Source organism: Microtus pennsylvanicus, chromosome 22 (assembly GCF_037038515.1).
Source record: "Microtus pennsylvanicus isolate mMicPen1 chromosome 22, mMicPen1.hap1, whole genome shotgun sequence".
NCBI lineage: Eukaryota > Metazoa > Chordata > Mammalia > Rodentia > Cricetidae > Microtus > Microtus pennsylvanicus.
In genome coordinates, this window is record NC_134600.1 from 18,571,687 (window position 1) to 18,593,382 (window position 21,696).

A 21,696-nucleotide genomic window follows, 5' to 3' on the forward strand; every position below is an offset into this window, starting at 1 on the left:
TGCCTTGAGTGTTTGCCAGATGATGATTGGTTATTTCAGAGCCCTTCTGTTCAGCCGTTGACATTTTTCTATGTTGACTCATGCTATTTTATTTTAATTTGAAGGGTAGTCTCAATAATGTTGATCAGCTTTGAAAGAGCTCTGAAATTAGATATAAAAGGGTTCCATTACTTATCCTCTCAGGAAACACTAGAAACCCAAATGGCCTGTAGAGGAAACACACATGTCTGTAAGAGCATGCAGAATGAAATAGAGATATATTTAGAAACTTGTCTGTGTGTGCAAGGCATACGACTCAAAATCATGAGATTTAGAGATACAGAGAAGGATGCATTCTGGTATTTTTGAAGCAACTCTGAACAGACAAATCATTTCAAACTGGAGGTGGCCATATCCAGGTGAACTTTAATGACAATTTCCATAATCAACACAGTTCTGATGTTTAGGGTACATCTTCCTTAAATGCCGCTCTCTCATGAATAGCAACAGAAATAACCTTTATGAGACAAGATCCAGGAGCTCCTGGGCCCTGCTGCTTAGTCACAAAGCTGTTTTAAACAAGCAAGACACAGTTTGTAACTTTTCCAGATGATCCCATCAGAAGTGGGCTCATGAAGGGAATGTGAATAAACTGCTTAAGCTGGGTTGTTTAGATTTTATTACTTAGAGGTGCATAGTGATCAGATTCATAATCATCTTTCTCCTACGGCATGTGTACTCCTCAAGGTTAAATAACACCGAAAGCTAGGTTTATGAGCAAATATGACTTTTCTTTTATAAAATTTACTTTACAAAATAGTTGAACCATTTCCTGAAGCATTTATTCCCAAGTTCCTATGGAATTGTTGTTTTTATTTTTTTTTCATTTCAATAATTTCCCTATTCTACAAACACATTCCATCTTTCCCAAATGGGATATTACATGCCTTTGAGTTACCAAGGATACAGCTCAGCATCAATTTCAAGCAGCTGTTTATGTAAACTTTTTCTCAGGCTAGTGGCTTATGGACAGATAGATAGAAATATAATGTCTAACAAAAAGATAAGGTTCTTCTCAAGCTAGATGAAAAGTGATAACTGAAGAAGAAAATTGGAGAGTTTGCATGTCCAGTACATGAGATGATACCTAGTGCTGTTATGTATGAGCATAGCACTCATGTTCGAGCATATTTAAATGGTAAACAAGAAGCATTAAGAAGCCTAGCAAAAATGCAATGCTGCCTCCTCCCCTATTCTCTACTTGCCCTGTAAGGAAATAAGCAAAGAAATTAAAAAAACTCACAATACTAATATTCTTTTTCGACTATTTACAACATGACTTAAATTGGCCTTTTGTGGGAAATATCTGAGAAGGCAGTATCTAATTTTGTTCTTACTTAAATAATGAAGTTACCCTCATTTGCATGGGTGGATTAGGTTAAACTGTATAGCTTCACCCATCTTTCCCTACTCTAACTCATGGCTTCTCCTGCCTTTGAATCAACTTTTACCCTTTGATGGAACCGGTGCTTGTGGGGCAGTGTGTGATTCTTCTCATATATCTTGTCCAAAGGATCAAGTTACACTAGCTCCCTGCGTCCCTTTTCCTATCCAGCCATGTTGTTATCTTGGGTGTGATTGGATTCTTGCCTGGGCTATACCTGTGGTTTCCATGAGGTTCCTTCTTTATCCCCAGGTTTCTCTTGGCATTTTCTCAAAACAATAACAATAATTCCTGTTTGCTATTTATCCTCATTTTGATGCTTAATAGACTGTTAATAAATGTAATATCTCCAAACCTAACAATTGAGTTTCTTAAATACCAGGAACTTTTTCATTCTCAGTATTTTTTTTTAATCAAGGTAAAACATACTTCATTAGTCTATTTCTTTTCTTTCTTTCTTCCTTCCTTCTTTTCTTTTTCTGTATTTCATTTGTTTGTTTTGATTTTTTTTTCAAGAAAGGGTTCCTCTTTGAAACCTTGGTTGTCCTAGAACTCACTCTGTAAAACCATGTAGACCAGGCTGGCCTCAAACTCTTGAGATCCACCTGCGTGCCTCTGCCTCCCAAGTGCTGGGATTCAAGGCTTCATTAATCAGTGTCTAAGGTTAAGAGCCTTGCAGGGCATCTTAGCTTCTCTCTTTCATGCTGAGCACTCAGTTTAAAAAGCAAGTCCTGTTGGATCTGTTTGAGAACACAAAGTGTCTTCACATGTGTCCTCTCTTGTCCTGTTCCCATCCCACTCTAAAATATCCTAACCTGATGCCCAGACATGGCAGCTGTCCCCACCAGTTCTATCTGAGCTCATTCTCAGAGCACTGCCTTCTTTGGTTCTGACAGTTTTATTTATATAAATAAGGTAGGATGAGTGGGTTGCTTTTGTTTTTTGAAATAAGGATCATGAGACTTTAGAAGTTTGGCCATGAGCTTGAGCCCACCAGCACTGACCCATTTGTGCCAACTAAGACTGCCCTCCCCTGTTCCCTGATATCAGAAACACAGCGCTTCCTGCTGGAAACCAAGTGCTCAAACAAACGAGCCTGCTGAGGATCCTTTACCCTGTCTGTTTTGGGGACGTTTTGTCATCCAAAACGCACATTCTATCCAGTTAGCAATAGCATGCCCACCTTCCCAGGTCCTGGTACAAGGAGTTCCTATTCTGAATTAAGGCTATTGTGAATTAAGGTGATTGTGAACATTAATGTGCTAACATCTAGCATGGTCTGTACTTTGAGTTCTTTTGAGTGTATATTAAGAAGCGTAAAGTCTACATCAAATGGTGCTTCTGTGTACCAGCGTGCATTCCCACTAGCAACTCTAAAGAAACTCGGTTTCTCTACTTCCTTGCCAACACATTGTTTTCTGCCTGTTACCTTTCATATTGAGAACATCAAAGTGAAGGCGCATGAGGTGGCAGCATGTTATGGTTTCGATTTGTGTTTCCCGGGTGTTTAATGGTACCACATACCTGCCTGGGTGTTTATTGGGCAGTTGTTTTGTTTTGTTTCTGGTTGTTGAAGCAGAGTCTCTCGTATCCCAGACTGGTCTCAAACTCAATTATGTATGTAGCTGAGGGTGGCCTTGAACTCCTAGTACTTGTGACTCCTCCTTCTGGGTGGAAGGATCATGTGCTATCATGTACAGTATTGAGAGAAAAAAGAGTGTCAGTGAGATGCCGTGTGGCTGCCACCAAAAACAGACAAGCCGGAACCTTGCTGGTAAGCCACAGCTACGTGACAAAACACAAATTAATAAAAACGAGTTAAATTAAGATGTAAGAGCTAGCCAATAAAATGTTAGAGCTAATAGGACAAGCAGTAACTTAATTAATATAGTTTCTGTGTGGTTATTTCAAGTCTGGGGAGCCGGGAACAAACAAGCGGGTTCCTACAACAATTGACCATCTGTACAGTTTTTACTATTGTTGACCGTTGCTCACTTTTAATTAAAATGCTTTTGTTTGGTTTTGTTTCAACTGACTTATTTGTATTTTTCTATATGCTAGATATTAATTTTTTTACCAGCTATGTGACCTGAAAAATATTTATCTATAATGGTGTTAAGTATTACCCTTTGTGTAGTTTTCACAGAGACGCTTCTGAGTATTAAAGTAGACTTGATTCACCACAGTCCAAACTTTAAGTGTGACAACCTGCTTCCTCTACCCACTTCACATACCATCCTCCTGAGGGTCAACTGCATTTCAATATCAACTGCCATCCTCAAGTATTCTTTATAAGTAATGGGGTTATTTATCCCTGTATATCAGCTACTTCTCCTGTTCTCTCATATATGTCAAAATTCTTCTAGCTTTTCCTTAAATTTACCACATCTGATATATTATTGAAAAAGACATCATACAATATATTCTGGTCATGTTTTCCCCTTTTATTACTCCCTCAGTCCTTCCCCACCTTCTCACCCATCCAACTCCAAACCTTTTCCCCCCTCTTTTTAGAAAATAAACATTAAAAAAGAATCACAAGAAAGACAAAAACAAAACCCACAAAAAATAGAAAAATACAATATATGAGGAAAATAGTATTAAGAAAAAATGTCCAAACAAAACAATATGAAACAAAAGGGATACAAAAATCCCATTATACCATTGAGCTCATCTTGTTCTGTTGGACATGGGGCTTGCCCTAAGGTGTTGTTAATATACCTAGGGAGACCCCACTGAAGAAAACTAATTTTTCTTTGTAAGCTGTTGTTCAGATGTGTGTCCGTCCTATTGTCTCTGGAAGACACTGTTCCTGTTGTGCTGTCCATCCCCCTGTCTCTACATTCTTTCTGCTTCCTTTTCACCACAGCCCCTGAGCCCTGAGGGGCCGCGTTGATGAATACATCCTATTTAGGACCAAGAGCCCCAAATCTCTCACTCTAGAAATTGTTCCGTTGTGTTTCTATTAGTTCCAGTCTCCCTCAGAAAGCAGATTCACTGGTGGTGGCTGAGAGCAACACTGGTCTGTGGGTGTAGCAGAAGGTCATTCAGGGTCATTTTATTGATGCGCTCCTTCAGCCAATTAATAACATTTGCTTTTCTCTAGGCCCATGGCTTATCCTTATGTCTTGCGTATCCTTTTATTTAAAAAAAAAATACTTCATTTAACCAATTTTAGGTTTGTTTTGACAGTTGACAGGTATCTCTAATTTTCCACTGTAGTGTACTTGACTGATTCTTTTATTTTCACATAATACATTCTGATTGCAGTTTCTCCTCCCCCCAACTCCTCCAATAATTTTAATTTTCCTTGGTAGAAGGGTTTTTGCTCCTTCTTCCTGAGGGAGAGTTTTGCTAATTGTAGATGTAAAGTTTAGAGCTCTTTTCTATTGTTCCCTGATGAAAACTTTCAATTCTCTCACCATCTATGGTTTCTTATGAAAAATCTGCCACTTCAGTATTTCTCCAGGAAAATGATTGTTTTTCTCTGAGTAGTCTCAAAATGTTTTCTGGTAGGGGAGGTCCTTCTGTTTATGTGTTACTTTTATTGGTTAATAAATAAAGAAACTGCTTTGGGCCAATAGCAGAGCTATAGGGAAACAGAGCTAGGCAGAGAAAACTAAACTGAATGCTGGAAGAAAGGAGGCGGAGTCAGGGAGTTGCCATGAAGCTGCCAGTGGAGACAGAAGCTGGGAATTTTTCCTGGTAAGCCACAGCCATGTGGCAATACACAGATTAATAGAAATGGGTAAATTAATATGCAGGAGTTAGCCAATAAGAAGCTAAAGCTAAGCAGTGATTTAAATAATACAATTTCTGTGTAATTATTTCAGGGCTAAGCAGCCAGGAACCAGCAAGTGGCCTCCTCACAACAGTTTTCCTTGTCCATCTCTTTCAGAAGTTTAATAGATTTCTTTGGGTTTGTTCTATCTATGATTTCTGTAAGGTCTTGGGTGTCTGTAGCACCATCTGGAGATATTTTTCACATGGCTTTTCAGCACCACCCTCCTCCGAGCTTGAACTCCATCTACAGGTGGAGTTTTCTGTGATCCAGTATATGCTGGAGGCTTCTCTCAGTTTCTAAGAATCAGTTTTCCTCTTGCTCCTCAGATTTGGTAAATGAAACTGGTATCTCTTCACATTTATTCATTCTTTTTTAGTTCATCCACCAATATTCCCTTTTTTAAAATTTTTTAGAATTTATTTTATTTTTACATTTACATTTTCACAATTTCCATATGAGTTTCTTTTTTTTATTGAAAAACTTTCCGCCTCCTCCCTGCCTCCCATTTCCCTCACCCTCTCCCCACTTCTCTTCCCCTCCCCCCACTCCTTTCCACTTCCCTCTCCAATCCGAAGAGCAGTCAGGGTTCCCTGCCCTGTGGGAAGTCCAAGGTCCTCCCCCCTCCATCTATGTCTAGGAAGGTGAGCATCCAAACAGGCTAGGCTCCCACAAAGCCAGTTCATGCAGTAGAATCAAAACCCATTGTCCTTGGCTTCTCATCAGCCCTCATTGTCTGCCATGTTCAGAGAGTCTGGTTTTATCCCATGCTTTTTCAGTTCCAGTCCAGCTGGCCTTGGTGAGCTCCCAATAGATCAACCCCACTGTCTCAGTGGGTGGGTGCACCCCTCTCGGTCCTGACTTCCTTGCTCATGTTCTTCATCCTTCTGCTCCTCATTTGGACCTTGGGAGCTTAGTTCAGTGCTCCAATGTGGGTAAATAATTTGTTGAGTGCACTGTTTTCCATTTATCTCAGGAGAATTTGTTGTTGATGAAATAGTGTTAGGATAATACCTTAAAATTGGTCACATAATTCACCATTTGTTTCATCTCAATATGGGGATGTACTGGCAATTTGTTGGTCAACTTGACACAAGCTAGAGTCATCAAAGAGGAGGGAACATCTGGCTGGAGGCAAGCCTGGAGAGCATTTTCTCAATTAGTGATAGATGTGAGAGGGCCCAGCTCATTGCGGGTGGGACCATCCCTGGGCTCTGTAATAAAGGAGGCTGAGCAAGCCAGTAAGCAGCACCCCTCCCTGACCTCTACATCAGCTCCTGCCTCTAGGGTCCTGCCCTGTTTTAGTTCCTGTTCAGACTGCCATCAGTGATGAATAATAATGAAGCATAAGAAAAAGTAAACCCTTCCCTCCCCAAGTTGCTTTGGTCACAAAGTTTCATCAAAGCAATAATAAACCTAACTAGAACAAGGGTTCTCCCATGTCCTTCCTCATTCAAGTTATGATTTTACTGATTTTTGATTGACAGGTTTATGAGTTTTGCTTTGTATTGTTCTGAATTATATCCTTTCTTTGTTAAACCAAGGACCTCTGTTTCTCTTATGTTGACGCCTGGTCTTGCTATTCAGGCTTAACAAGCAGGGTTCTGTCCTACCTTACTTAACATGGCTCTAGGGGAGGTTTGTTCTCCCCTGTCTTTCCTTGGTTCTCCTGGGGTGGTGTTGAACTGGGACTTCCTGGCCAGGCTCTGGCTGCCTCTCTTGGGTGAGGAGCCCTAGAACTGAAGGGATGAAAAGGTTTCCTTACCCAAACTACAGTTTGCCAAAGGTTAGAATTTTATTGAAGAAAATTAAAATATCTGGACAGAAATTTAAAAATTTGGGAAGTGATGGCAGCAAAGCAGAAAACGCAGGAGACAGAGAATCCCTCCCTCCATAGCTGCTCTCTGACCTCAGAGTTTTTCAACTGTGGCAGCCATAAAGGAACGAAAAGAGTTCCCCCTTTTCCTGTCTGTAGTTTTGGCCTCTGGAACAGATTGTCTCGCCTACTTTTCATGTTGGCTGTGGCACTGCCCTGTGTTTTGGAATGTGGCTTGTGTGGTGACGTTGACACTGGAAAGGAAGTGTGTTCACAGCTGAGACCGACTGATGCTCCTGCCCCTGTGAGCCAGGAGGAACTGCATGGACCGAGAGCAAAGCCCGTGACTGGCTGGTGTTTGCCAAGGCTTGCACTGCACTCCCACATGAGTGGGCCCCCTAAAATGTCGCTTCCCGACTGTGTCTTTGATAATTGCTTCTCAGTCAGAGTAGTTGGTTACCTGTTCTGAGTAGGACCATTTTACAATGACATTTGCTCCACAGAAGTAGTAAATAAGGAATTCATTATGGATGAGAATAGACTTCTGACAAGCACAGTAGAGCGTTGTTTGAAGATGTATCTTCAGCAATTCAACATTTGTGCAAGCTTACAAGTGAAGGTGAAGGGTTACGGATTTCTAACAAAATTCATTACACCTATATATATATATATATATATATATAGTATTATGGTTTCACATGTTTTTCCATGACTGGAAATGAGAGAGGGTATCCTGCTGGCCTCTAGTGGCACTCCTCAGGGAACAACCTATCCCTACTTGTTAGGGAGATACTGAATGACAGATTCAGATTAAAACATTACCATGTGAATTAAAGCAATGTACACTATGTAATTAACTTAAATATAACAATATTTTATTGATCTGTAGTCATTGCAGATAACTGTGTGAATTGACACCATGAGGTATTGTAGTTAATAAGCTCAATAGAGCACTTTAAGCTGTGGGACTTTCGTTTTTTATTTTTAAATGGCTGTAGGGTAGTTGCTTTTATTCAGACTGATAGTAAATGGAACCAGCCTTAGTGACCAGCCACTCACTTTTATAACTTCATTTTGATAATAAATGGGAGCGGGAAGAGATTGTGTGTCGGTTTAGAAGCCAGTTTACATTTTGTTATTATTTTTCTGACACTAGACATGTTGTTATAAAATCAGTTATATGACAGTTTTAAAGACTATATAAATCAATTTCGGACGTTTTAATTGGAATTTGGGGATTTCGGATTATTTACTTAATTATTGTTATAATCAATTTAGCACAACACCTCTGGAGAATGGTGGGGTTTTTTTTGGTCATGGAATAAAAGATTTTGTTAAAGTGTTGAGTCTGCCTAAAGTAGTTTAATGTCTGAAGGAAATATACCTCTATAATCCCCAAATCCCTATTTATTGATCCCCATAGTTTTTCCCACTATAATACCTTGGTTTTGATCATCTGTGCAAAACTATAGAAATATTGTTCCAGTCAGCATCCTGCATAGACAAAACTGAGAAGGGAGAGAATATTCCTCAGGAAATTGACTTGCAGATGATGGAGAAGTCCACGCAATCCGGGGACCCTTGGAGCTGGAAATGTGGCTCAGTGCCAGGGACACCAGGGCGTGATTTGCAGTTGAAGACAGGAAGTCTATAAAACCAGATATTCTTCACTGCTGTGTGTTCTGGAGTTCAGAGGTCAAACAGCCTGGAGCTGTGATGTCCATGGTCAAGAGAAGAAGGGTGCCCACTCCAAGAGAGCCAATGAATAGCTTCTTGTCTGTCAGGCCCTCTGCTGATTGGACAGTACCCACCCACACTGAATTCCCCACTCACCCTTCTTGCAAAACCTCCTTTATTGGGTCTCTAGATAGTCCTTCATTCACTCCGAGACCTAAGATTGGCATCACATATAAACCAAACAACTCTGAAACATCGTAGCTGTGGACTATCCAGAATCAGGAGCTAAATTAAGAGAAACTTAACTCATAATATGGTGCTCCTTGAAAGGTTCCAGCTTTCACCGTCATGGTGCCAGGAACTAAGTCTGAATGAAGGCAGGACGTTGTCTTTGACACCTGCTACCTCGTGTCTAGCACCAGGAACAGCATTTAACATGTTGTAGCCATTTGTTGAGTGGAGAACTGTGTTTCTTCAAACATTGTGAAAAGAAATAGCCCTGTAGTCTACCTTTGTTTTATAGGACCCAGATTTCCTTCTAGGAAATGTCAGAGACTCACCCAGCCCTGCTCTGCATTGGCTGTGTGTATGGACACCTTTGCCACTTCTCTCTGTTATTCCTCCCAGCTCTCTGAGATGCAGATTATACTGAACAGTAAACTCCAGCCCATATTCTAAAGCACTTAGTTCACTGAGTCACTCGTGAGTAACCGTGGGAGTTCAGGACGTAGCTTGCTGGGAGCAGAATTCTGGTTGATGGTCGTGGGGCCAGCATTGCCAGCTGGCATATATAGGCTCGAAAATGAGACTCTCCTCTCTCTGGCAACTCAAAATTTGGCTCTATTACTTGAGCTAGTCACCAACTTGATTCAAAAACTAATAAGGCTCTTCTATATTTTGGCACGAAAAAATGCTTTTCAAGAATAAAGGAAACTAAATCTGAAACAGAACAAAATAGGAAATAATCATATAAAGAACTAGAGTAAATCCCAGCTCTGAGACTTTTTGAGAGCCTTTGGCCAGATAATTTAATGTCCTTGTGCCTCAGTTTTGGCATCTGTAAAATGGAATGATGCTAATGACACCTAAATGAAATAATTCACTTATAGCTCCTGGGTCACGGCAAGTTTTGTAAGCTTGACAGCTGCATAGATGTACAGGTATTACATAGGTGGGCAGAATGACTCATGAAGAATAAGTCATAGCATTTGTCCTGAGAAAGACACTGAATAGTGAAATTGCGACCTCCTCCCTCTGTGGCAAGTTGGCCAGTTTCTTGCCATCTGTGTCAGCCCGGCTCCTGTAAAAAGTCAGCAATCACAACAGCTACCTCAAGGAGATCATGAGCTCCAGGTCACCACGGCACTGAGGGGAGGAAGTGTTTCATACTATAGCTGTCCTTACTGTGTGTGCCGAGCTCATCCCAAGAAGGCGTGCTCAAAGACATGTAGCGAGTGAGCAGTGGTGGGCCTGTCTGCTTGGCTGTACAAATGAGTCTGCTGATTTTTTTATATGTATAATCATACTACTTTAATGAGGCAGGAGATAAGCCTATATGCTGGATGATGGAGAGGTCATTTTCAATTAGCAGGAAATTTGGGGATATATTTAAAGGTACATTGCTTCATCTTCTTAATATATCCATGGTTTGGGAAGAGACAGCCACCTGTCCCTGAAAGCGGATTGAAGCAGAAGGGCCTCTTGATAGGATTAAATAGACGGTTCCCACCCACCCCCTTTTAAAATGCCATTTCTAGCTAGGCCAGGGACTTGGTGAGGAAAGTGCTGTCCTTGCCAGCATGAGAACTGGACTTTGGGTCCTTATCACCCACATAAATGCCCAGTGGGTGTGGTAGCCTGCCCGCAATCCCAGCAAATGAGGGACAAGATAAAGGGCCCTCCCCCAGCAAGCTGTCTAGGTAGCTATCCTGAAAAGCCAACCTCGGGTTCAACTGAGAGACCCTGACTCTAAGTCAGGTAGACAGTGATCCAAGAAAAACGCCTCATGTCAGCCTCGGGCCTCCTCATGCTTGCACACACAGGAGCCCCTGCACCCCACACAGTGTATACCTACACCCATGCAAACATGCTTGCATATGTGCACAGTATACAGCAGTATCTCGGCACATCAAAGTCATTTAAAAGTCTAACCAATTCTCAAAAACCCTTTATTGAGGTTCAGCTGCTGCAGGGAACAGCACATACCTTTGATGTGGGCAGTTTGACCAGTTTGAACATACACTTTTTAAGATGTGAATATCCCCAGACAGGATCAGGCATCTCCATTACTCACTAGTTAGAGTAAATTACTACTGTCTGTCTTTGATGAATATGTCACCTTGAGGGCAGTGGGCTTTAAAAGGAAGATGTAAGCGAAATTGGGAACTAAGTGGGGAACTTCTGAAGGGTATTGTTTCAAATTAGGAAATTTGGCCCGATATCCGACCAGTCACTTGGTAAACCAGGGCAAGACATTAATAAGGAGAACAGAAACTAAATTGATTTAGTTTGTAGTTGGCCTGGAATTACAGGCGTAGATGGATCATTTCCAAAATCCCATATTTAATACTGAAGCTCTAAGTTAATACCCAAAGCACTCGCTAGAGTCTGTTCCAGTTCATTATAGCAGGGTGAGCGTTAATGGCCCTGTCATGGGTCCAGGGCAAAATAAAGATGCAGGTCCTTTGTTCAGAAAACAGGTGCAAGCGGCCACAAAAAGCACTAATGTGCAGGCTACTTCCTCTCTTCCGCCAGCTCTCTTGATATATCATGTTGGCGACATATCATTGCACAATGTTCTGAGTGAAGATGAAAGTCAACGGCGTACATTATTGGTGTGAATTTTCCCCCTCCCCTTTGTATTGTACAGTGCGTGTAGAACACCTAATCCTCACTTACGGAATCATAAATATGTCTATATTGTGCTCTCACGGACCATGTATATGTGTTTTGTTCTTACCAGAACAGTAAAAATGCAACATAGACCTGTCCCTGGGTCACTCCCAAATGTGTGCGCATTTTAGCTGCCACTTCTCCCTGGCTTACTGCGGAGTGGAGAGATTGGAAGAAAAAAAAGAGCAACGCACGCTTTTGCCCCCTTTGCTTCCTTTTCTCATCGTCTTCAGTCTGTGGCTGGACGAAGAAAGGAAGGAAGTGTGGCAGGTCTGTATCTCAGAACACTCTTGCCTTCTTCCTAAGTTGGAGGGAATTCTGGTCTCCAGCCAGAGCAGGCTCCTTGGACTAGCAGCTTCTGAGCTTAGTCATAGACACACGTGCTTGCTTGGCACCCCCACTGAATCTCGCTCACCTCCGCTGAATGCCCATCAGAGGCCCTAGCATGCAGAATGAACGTGAAGCAAGGCAGTGAGGAACAGCTACAGATGCCTGCAATGTAAACACGTTCCTGTTCCTGTTGAAGTTTGCCCACAATGTGCTTGTTTATGTTAAATGAAGTATGAGTCTTTTGTTTATTATTTTTAAAATTTATTTATTTATTATGTATACAGTGTTCTGTCTGTGTGTATGCCTGAAGGTCAGAAGAGCACACCAGACCTCATTACAGATTGTTGAGCCACCATGTGGTTGCTGGGAATTGAACTCAGGACCTTTGGAAGAGCAGGCAGTGCTCTTAACCACTGAGCCATCTCTCCAGCCCAGTATGAGCATTTTTAAACCCACAGAATACGTATCCTGGAAGCCCATTCTTGTCTCCTGCATTCCAGGGTCACATACCTCCTTGACAAGCTGAGTAGGCCCTGACATCCCAACTATTTGTTAGTGCTTTCCTGCTTCCTTGCCTCCCCTAAAACGAAAGGTCCCCTGGTGTGTTTCCACGCCCTAGTAGTGCGGGGGATGTGATCATAGTCTTTGTGGAATGGTGTAGGTGATAGAATGCATGCGTGAGTGAAGGAACGAGTGTTTGTGCTAGCCCAAGGTTCCCTTATAAAGAAGAGCATTGGAATCCCAAGAAACCTCGTCAGTCTGATAAGGGAGAGATCTTGTGGGAGACAGGGTAAGACTAAAGACGCTTCTCAGCTGAGCTTCTTCTATCTGATCAGAAATGCATTTTGCTAAAATATAGGCACTTCATAAAGTCTAATGCATGTACCATTTGCATTTCCCTTCCCATACCCTCAGGCAATATTTTTAAATAACCACTTTTAAGTTCTGGAAGGGCCTCCCTTATAGAGTAGCTCCTGGGAAGAGAATGGTGTGGGTTATATTAGTTTAAACTCTGACACCAGAGTTGAAGGAAAAGTTCTACTGAGTAATCCAGAAAATTAATTTTAAAACAATTTAATAGATTTTGATGCAGAAATAGTCCAAAGATTATTTCAGCTCGGGGAAACCACAGGAAAAGAAGTGAAGAAGAAAGGGAGAGAAATGATTGCAGGCATTTTGTAGCACATTTAATAGAAACGCAGAGACAGATATTGGGGTTCAACCTTAAGGTCAGAAAAACAAAATTAGCCAGCCACTGACTCTTCCCTCTACCTCAGTCTGAAATGGCAACCCTGCCTCCAGAAATGTCAGAATGAGACTATGTCTGAGAGCTGTCTCCCGTTTTATATTCCTCTCTAGGGCTGAGATTAAAGGCGTGCACCACTACTGTCTGGTTTCTATGGCAACTAGTGTGGCTACAGGGATTAAAGGTGTGTGTCACCACTGTCTGGTCAGTAAGACTGACAAGTGGGGCTATTTTATTCTCTGATCTTCAGGCAGGCCTTATTAATTAAAATACAAATGAAATATCACTACAGGATTTCTTCTACAAACTCCCATGGCCTGTCTTCTTCACTCTTTCTCCAGAGTTCACCGATATCTCTTGCCTGTAGGAGATAAGATGACAAAGCCCTGCCCGTCATTTTTTAACCCTGACCAAGGCTGCTATTGTTCATTGCTTGCATACTTGCTTGATGATGGGTTTTGGTTGTTTTGTTTTGCTTTTTTGTTATATATATTGTTTGGTCTTTTGGGTGAGTTTCCCAGATGAAGCCCAGGCTAGCTTCAAATCTTCATCCTGCTTCAGTCTTCTCGGTGCTTGTATTGTTGGCTTGTGCCACCATGCCTGCTGTGGCCAGAGTGTCCTTGTCGTCTTTGGGTGAGCCACTCTTTCTGGTCCAGTTGACAATGGCCAGAATCGAGTACATAATGTCCAAACAATTGACAGATGTCCTTGATGATAGAATAATTACAAGTATTGGATAAACCCCAGAGATGTGGGCTTGGCAAACATCCCCCAAACTAGCTATATCTATAAATAGGACTGTAATAATAATGCAAGAGGAACCATTGAATCAAACAAATTCTATTGAAATTCCAGTGCCCCCATATGTCTAAAGTCATATAGATATCAATGAGAAAATCCACATGGATCTTCTTGTACTCCAATGACTGTAGTTACTCTTCTTTTTCGAGAACATAAATATTGCTAGTTGACCAAAACAAAAATATTTGGGGGGAGGGAAATAGGGTCTCTCGGGGTAGAGAAAAGGTAAGAGTACCAGAGAAACAGTTCTGCATTCTAGAATGAGTGCTCACACCAAGAAGCAAAGGCCTGGAGCAAGTCAGTCCTCTGGACTCTTTCCTCATCTGTGTCGTGAAGATGTGAACAGCCAGCGGCGTGCCTGGTGGCAGCGTGCCTGGCCGCAGAATCAACTGGGAGCACCGTCAGAGTCCAGAGATGTCATAGCTGGGATGGTCGTGCACAGCTAGTCATGGTGGCATGTGCCTGCAGTCCCAGCTACCCAGAGCAACTGACACAGAAGACTCTTAGGCCCAGGTGCTTAAGACCAGATTTGTAACATAATAATGTACTGTCTCATAATTTGCATATTGAAGGTTTCTAGGTAACGATGATAACCAACTATATTTTGGACCCACTACACCCTACATGAGTCAGCATTTGAGGTCCCTTTTACTGTTTAAAATAGATGTTTACCTAATAATTATATAACTTTTACAGTGACCTGTTTGTAATAAACCTTATATTTTGTTCATATTCTAGTATATTTTTTTAGACACTTCTCTACTTTTTAAATGAGCAGCATTACTTATTTGAAGATTTAGACTCTATTTGGTGCAAAATAAAGTCTCAATAAATATTCACGAATAGATAAGTGGTCAAGCTCTTTGTTTTAAAAAAATCAGCATTTACTCATTATCTTTTAAGGAATTTAGTCCTCACCTGTATGAGAAGACCCTCTCCTCAGACTTTGATTTACTGGAACACTGAGAGTATTAAACAGGATAATAGTTAATAAATCAAGGCTTCAAGTCTATAAGCTGAAACTGATAATGGAATCTCATTTTGTCTTCTCTAGGATGAAGAAATGTGATATACATGATTTATTTTATTCCAGGGTGCTTTGTTAAGTCCTGTCTAAATACTTAGGTTCTGTTACTATTGATCTCAAATTCCTCCCAGTCTTGTAATACCTGTCAGCCTGGCCAGACTCAGACACGATGGTGTCACACACAACCCTTCTGACTACCCAGTGTTCATAGGGGGAATGAAAGCACCATGTTTCTGGGGAGCTGGACCTCCAGGAAGAATTCCTGGGTCATGGTTTTGCCTTTGAAAACTCTTTGAGGAAGTGATCAAAATAGATCACCTCCAAGATCCTGATGCCATTTTCTGAAACACAAACTCCATGTTAAAGCACTTACCATAATTATATTAAAACAATAGTTGCATTTTTAATTTGACTGGATATCTCTGTATTGCTTCAATTTACTTTTCCCTTTCTCTTCTAAAAATATTTTTATATGCTACCAGGGCACACAGAATTATCGTGCTTGAAACAACACCACCACACAGCAGAAACAGATGTTGGTGTCCCCTAGCACTTTGAAACATCGGGTCATTTGTGTGGTGAATCCTTCCTGCTGTGACCTGCTAGAAAGTAGACTCATGGCCCCACACAGCATGTGCTGTGGTCTGAGGCAGCCTCCCTCCCACAGTGTGGCCAGATATAGTTTCTACCTTGTCACTTTCTAAGAAAGCATGGTTGATGATCCTGTGAATGGCTTGGCTTAGGCATCACCGAGCCCATGGTTGCTCACTAAGGAATAGTATGTCATGTTGGGCCCCGCTGTGAGGTCAAAGAGACCACAATGGAAGCAATGTCGATTTTTAACCATGGTTGGTTGGTTGCAGTATTAAGAAAACATGCAGTTACCAGGGAATGACTACAATTGTATGCATGTATTGTACCTTACAAAATCATATGTTTGATATTTGTACCTTATTACTTTTTAAAGATTTATATTTATTATTTTCAGTTGTGTGTGTTGGGAAGTGTGCGTGTGTGTGTGTGTGTGTGTGTGTGTGCGCGCGCGCACAAGTGCATGTGCCTGCAGAGGTTAGAGGTATCACATCCCTGGTGCTAGCATTCCAGACAGCTATGAGCCTTCAGATGTGGGGTGGGGATACTATGAACAGAATTTGGGTCCTCCATACCAGCAGAATGTGCCCTTAACCACTGAGTCATCTCTTCCAATCTTGCGTTATTTCTTTTTAAAGAGAATATAAGTGATAGTTATAGACAAGCATTTTGTACAATATCAAACCTATTTATAATAGTGGCATACTTTTTTCCTGGTTGATTTGATTTTCTGAGATACATAAAAATATCATCACAAGACCCAGCACAGAGATTTCCTATGCAACTCTTCGTCTCACACCATTGGATTTAATGGCTGCTGGTGTCATTTTTATGAGCTCAGTCCTCAGTGTGTTTCTGTTTCCAGTGAGTCATCATGTCTAATTATTGCATTTGTTATCTCTCAGAGCAGTTGAGCATCACATACCAGGAGTGACACCCGCATACCAATATCAGCAACGGCGGCAACTTGAAGCTTGTATCTCCTTCTGGATTGGAAGCAGTAGAAATGAAAGCGTGATCGTCAAAGGTAAAACCCCTTATAGAACCGGCTTCTACAGTGTCCTCCTGAGATGCACTATGTGAAGGACTTTTCTCCTTTTAATAGTGTGATCTATTTCTACTTTTTATCCTCCAGAGCTATTAATAGGCTGCTGAATTTAAAGTCTGTTTTTTAACTCCATAGTTACCTGTGCAGATTTTGACCAAGATGGAGTTCCCATGTGGTAATTGTTGTTGTCAGGTCAGGCAAATGCGATTTTCAGGACTCTCTGAAATAGTGGATGCAAGGTTAAATGTCGAACAGAAGCAATAGATGAGGTAGCATCCATTCTCTATTTTCTTTTCATGCTGTACAAATTCACATTTATTAGCACAGGCGTGTCCACTGTGATCTAAATCTAAGAAAAGCAGTAGAAATGCTGGAACCTATGCCTCAATCCCCATCCTCTTCCTTCCATCAAGTGCTCTGTTAGGAGTGAAAGAACGGCTGGAGGATGTCTAAGTTAAATGCATTGTGGGAGTAAGAGCAGGTCAGAAGGGGTTGGTATTGCTGACTATGTTCATGAGCTACCCTCCTGTTTGTGTTACTTGTGCAACAAAGACCAGGACTTGACAATGCCTGTTTACTGGGAAAATGATCCCACAAATCAAGATTGGGCCTTCTTACTAGTACATGATGTAGAAGGATAAGATTGCATCTAGACTGGACAACATAGTAAGATTCTGTCTCAAAAAGTAAAATAATGAAATAAAAAGAAGCATAGAGAGAGAATCAGCGTGGGTAAGAATATGGGTGGGCTCGCAAATCTTCCCTTGGCATCATGGGAACTTGACTCTTCAGAGGTCTCCCATGGAGGTTTGGATGCTATCCAGGATTTTCGCCTTTCAGCATGGACTAGGAGGATCATGCACTCTCTGGGTCTGTCACCCAAAGCACGAACTCCCCCATAGTTCAAGGCTGTGTTAGCGCCACCTGAGGCAAGAGGCAGGACACCTAGTTGCATTGTAAAGGCAAAGAAAAATCCATTGGGAAGCAGAAATGCCCATCCCCAAAGCTGAGGCAAGAGGCAGGACACCCGTTAGATGGAGACTGACATTGTAAAGGCAAAGAAAAATCCAATGGGAAGCAGAAATGCCCATCCCCAAAGCTGGGCCTGCAATAGCAAGTGGTCCAGAGGTCAGTATTTAGCCAATCAGTGACTTGTTAAACCCATTTTGCTTGATTTTGAAACATCTGAGAAGGAAGTACTTCACACGTTAAAGTCTTATTGGAGTGTCATGGAGCCAAGATGAACTGTTTCAAAATGCGCTTTTACCAATAGATCTGTGTTCAAAATGAGACATGCATTTTGGCATACCATATCATATTTTTTTAAAGGAAACTATAGGTTTCAAAGTGGTGAGCATTTTAGGAAGAGTTATAAAGTATAATGTAATAATAAAATCTAATAGTGTTTTCACAATTACTTACTTGATGTTGTTCAGTTTGAGGAGAGTGGGCAGACAAGTATCCTCTCTCTCTCTCTCTCTCTCTCTCTCTCTCTCTCTCTCTCTCTCTCTCTCTCACACACACACACACACACACACACACACATCTCTCAACCTACCATATTCAGTAAATGGGCCATCTCACATCCTCCGAACTCCTTTCTTTATCATTAGAATATTAAACAATAAAATAAAGTTGGATAAAAACAATGGCTTTACTATAAAATAATAAATCTTGAAAACACACTAGAAGTTGTGATTAGAAAGGAGCAGTCATTAAATATATAACACGCACACAGTAGCAAACATCTCACCTATTGCCGTGATCCCAGTGATGCCAGGGAAGGTGTGGCAGATGGTACGGCGCAATACCCAAAGAGGAGACGGAACCAGAGTTGAGAAGACTTCACTGATGGTGAGGGCTGTCACTCAGAATGAATCTTATCCTACATATTAGATGCAGACAGAGTGAATGGCCCTGGGGACTGTGAGACTTGGCAAATTCTGCCCCCTTACTGAGCCTACAGTCACCTCTCCCTGGGTTTCTTCTGCTCTGTAGTTTCCCTTAACTCCTGATTCTTCGAAGTGAAAGTTTTGATTATATCAGGTTTTAGCTCAAATCTTATTCTCAGATTAAGCACTTCATTGTCATCCAAACTGCTAAGCCAGAAATGTAAAACCTGCCCCTTAGTTTGCCAGCTTTTACTCTCAGAATGTCTCTCAGTCATGGTCTAATCTAGAAAGTAGTTCCTGTGGTTTATCAAGCTTCCAATTTCTCATGTGGGTCTGTGGTTGCTAGGCATACAACAGTGCAGGCTGAGCTCATGGGTGTGCGTTTTTAACAAGCTCCGAGAGGAGGTGAATTTGTTTGTCCTGAGACCTCCCTTGGAGAACAGCTCTAGAAATGGGATAATCCAGGATGGCACTATAGTAATCATGCTACAGTTTTGGTTAAAGAGAGGATGGATTTCCTTGCCAGCTCACACCGTGGAGAGTTGTCTTAGCTTCAGACAGGGTCTGAGTCATGGACTGGCATGACATTTAATAGCTGGGCGTGGTGGTGCACACCTTTAATTTCAACCTGGTCTCCTTGTTCAAAGCCAAGTTGGTCTACATAGAGTGTTCCAGGTCAGGAGCCAGTGCTACACAGTGAGAAAATGACTCAAAAGTGAAAATACACAAGATCACTTTACTTAAAAACTGATTTGTCTTTATTTGATCCTGGGCTTTCACACCCAAAGTCTTTGCCCTAACGATTCCCCCACACTCTACAGAGCTTCATAAGTACCTGATTTCCCGAGCCTTAAAGTGGCTGCTGTTTAAGTCTCAGGGTCTCCTGACAACCTGGACGTCGTCTGGGGTCACCACAATTCAGGGCCCCTAACTGAAAGGTTTACAATCACCAGGAAAGCAGAATACGATCCCATTCACACAAGTCAGTCTTTGTGCCTGCAAGTTCCTCTTCTCCCCTTACAGGAGGTACCAACCCCAGCAGGGGTACGCATGACGTACGTCCTTATGGGCTTGCATTGCAGTTCATTTATGACATTGGAGATACGCAGTCTTGTGGGTTTGGTCAAGTGGTCAATCACTTCTTAAAGAATTGTATTGTCACTTTCTCTCTTGATCTTTCTTTGTACTCTGCCCTCATTTTGTGGAGATTTGGGCTTGGAACCTTTGTTACGAACCATGGCTAAGTTTGTTCACCCTCTTTCCTGTTTTCAACAGCTATGTGTAGCTGTCAGGGACAGTTCCTTGCTCCAACCCTGAAATAAGATTTTAATATGAAATTTTGAATACTAAGTTTTCAGATATATTTTCTTTCCATTATTTCAATAGAGACTGTGGAGGTTTATAAATGATGGATGGATGGATGGATGGATGGATGGATGGATGGATGGATGGATGGATGGATCAATGGATGGGTGGGTGGGTGGATGAATGAAGGGATGGATGGATGGGTAGATGGATAGGTCGATGGATGGGTGGTTTGGTTGGTGGATGGATGGATGGATGGATGGATGGATGGATGGATGGATGGGTCAATGGATGGATGGATGGGTAGGTGAATGGGTGGGTAGATAGATGGATGGATAGATCAATGGATGGATCGAGAAATGAATGAATGGATGGATACGTGGATGGGCAGATGAATGGATGGATAGATGGATGGATTTAGCCACAAGTGACTTCTCACAAAGAAATCTCTGTGGCATATTATACAGAGAGAGACGGATTTCCTTTGCATGGAACCTTCTTTACAAAGAATACTCGACACAGAGGGCATCATAACAGAGGACGAGCTGTGTCTATTCAGAGCCTGAACTGCTGGGCATCCTAGCACTGTGCCCTTTTATAAGCACAGCTCTCACAAAGGACATTTTGCTATCTGATTGAATACAATGAGAGAAATGTCATTTTGATCTAGATAAATTGTACATTCTACTTTATGAAAGAGACACTGGATGTGTGAAACTGGGAAATCACACCAATTTAATAAATCCCTTTGTAAACGGGCCTTCCTCAAGTTTAGATGCTGCAGCTGCAGCGTGGTCTGACTGTTTATTCACACCGAGGACAATAGCGCTTTCTGGTCTCGTGCATTGAAATGTGTTCATGATCAACATTGCATGTTTTCTCTCTGCATCTTCAGCTGCATTTTTCAAACTGTGATTGGCTTGGTAAATTTATTCCACTTTGCTTGCTAAAATAGATGTCCGTACTGTCTGTTTTCTGCCTACTCTTTGATTTATTCCAGAGAGTGGGTTCAGTGCCTACTTTCAAAGCTCAGTGGGAATTTATTCTGTTTGTTTTAAAACCAAACTTCTACATATTTTGCTCCTATATATTCTGCTTTGTATTAAGCTTGAAAATACACCCAATAATTTAATTGGAAATAATTTCAACTAAAATTGAAAATGCTTACAATTATATATTATCATAACTAACCATAGTGGATGATGAAGCTGAATCCTTGAGAATGTATCTTTAAAAATGTATTTCATAATTCATTTTAGTAGTGGAAGAATTACCAATTTCTTTTTATTTTATAGCATCCCTCATATTAAAGCTTAAAAGTTAAAGCATAAAATACTAACTTCAGCTTTGTTATATCACGAGTGCGTTTACCTGACTGAATCCTAGACTTGTTCACTCAATTAGGAAAAGTAGGGTTTAGGGCAGGACTGGGGGACACCCCAGTGAGTAAAATACCTTCCACATAAACATGAGGGCGAGAGTTCAAATCCACACAACCATTACAAAGCTGGACACATTAGCCCATGTCTGTAATCTCAACTTTTACAGTGAGATGGTATATAAAGACAAAACCATTCTGGGAAGTTCTTCATGGGTGCACAACTACGTATATAGAGGGGGGCAGACATACACACAAAGAGACAAAGACGATACTCATAGAGAGAGACAGACAGACACGCTCAGAGAGAGTGCAGACTGACGCACATACAAATAAACGCAGACAGACATAACAAACATACACACAGAGACATAACACAGAGAGAGAGACAGACACACAACATACATAAACATACACTCATACACAGAAAAAGAAACAGACAAATAGACAGAGACAGACAAACACATACAGAAAGAGACAGATCACAAC

At 41.4% G+C, this 21,696-nt stretch overlaps 1 protein-coding gene across 7 annotated transcripts in view; it reads left to right on the forward strand.

Annotated features, from left to right (window-relative positions):
* Window positions 1–21,696, forward strand: part of Dlgap1 (DLG associated protein 1) — a 792,565-nt gene that overhangs the window by 250,144 nt on the left and 520,725 nt on the right. For 6 of the 7 annotated variants that reach the window (XM_075956092.1, XM_075956087.1, XM_075956089.1 and 3 more), the window contains exon 3: window positions 16,490–16,611. The gene's annotated coding sequence lies outside the window, so the exon portion shown is untranslated. The remainder of the gene's footprint in view (window positions 1–16,489; window positions 16,612–21,696) is intronic. The other variant, XM_075956088.1, reaches the window with a different exon arrangement.